Raw genomic sequence first — 957 nt, forward strand, 5'->3', positions numbered from 1 at the left:
TGTTTTATGGCTCACATCACCCAGTTGGTAACCTGTCTCATAGGAAGTAAAGACATAAGTGGAAATAACCTTAGTCTCAAATCCTCAAATAAATATTTTCTGAATTAAGCAAGACCTCTGAAAGGATTTTGCCTTTGATTTCACAATAAAGCATCCCTACTGTGTGCTAATGCTTTCCTTATATCGTCTCATTTAATCTCCACAACAATCCTATGAAGGAATTATTAGTATTACCCCATGAAACAGGCTTAGGGAATTACATTACCTGCCTAAGTTCTCACAGCTGGAAAGCTGCGTAATGGCCACTCTGCCGCAGCTCTGACTCTGAGCCAAGTAAACTGCTTTCTCACAGCAGAGAAGTGCTTAGAACAGACATGTGAAGAAAGAACACTGGGTGCTTTCATAGAAGTATTTCAAGACAAGAAGACAGTGACTGTCTAGAGATGTGGAACTACATTTCTAAGCAGAGCAAGCTCAGTGCTCAGTGGGTGAATTCATGATTGACTGATAAATGCTTCTTTACTTGAAATAACTATTTTTGTCTCAATTTTAGAAATATTGTCTAGATTTCCAACTGCTAAAGTGACTTTGCCATCTTTGTGAGAGATGAGCAATCCCTCGCCATAGCTTCAATCCTCACCCATTCACCAAGGGCCAACATCTGTCATATATTTTAATTTCAAAGGAATAGAATTTATTATAAATATTTTTATCAAACAGTACAAAAGTGTGTATTGTTGAATAGGGGAAAAAAACCTGTGTTAAGCAGGATATAACATGCTATCTTTTGTGGAAAGAAAAGGAGAGAATAAGAATCTATATTTATATTTGTTCGTAGAAACATAAAGAAAGTATAGAAGATTTGTGCATAGAAGGATGAACCTGTGAAAGAGGCAGCAAAAAGATGGACGTCTGCAAGCCAAAAAGAGAGGCCTCAGAGGACACCAACCCTACCAA

This window comes from Myotis yumanensis, unplaced genomic scaffold, assembly GCF_028538775.1.
Source record: "Myotis yumanensis isolate MYYU_CA2020_CCGP unplaced genomic scaffold, mMyoYum1.0.hap1 SCAF_21, whole genome shotgun sequence".
NCBI classification, from domain to species: domain Eukaryota; kingdom Metazoa; phylum Chordata; class Mammalia; order Chiroptera; family Vespertilionidae; genus Myotis; species Myotis yumanensis.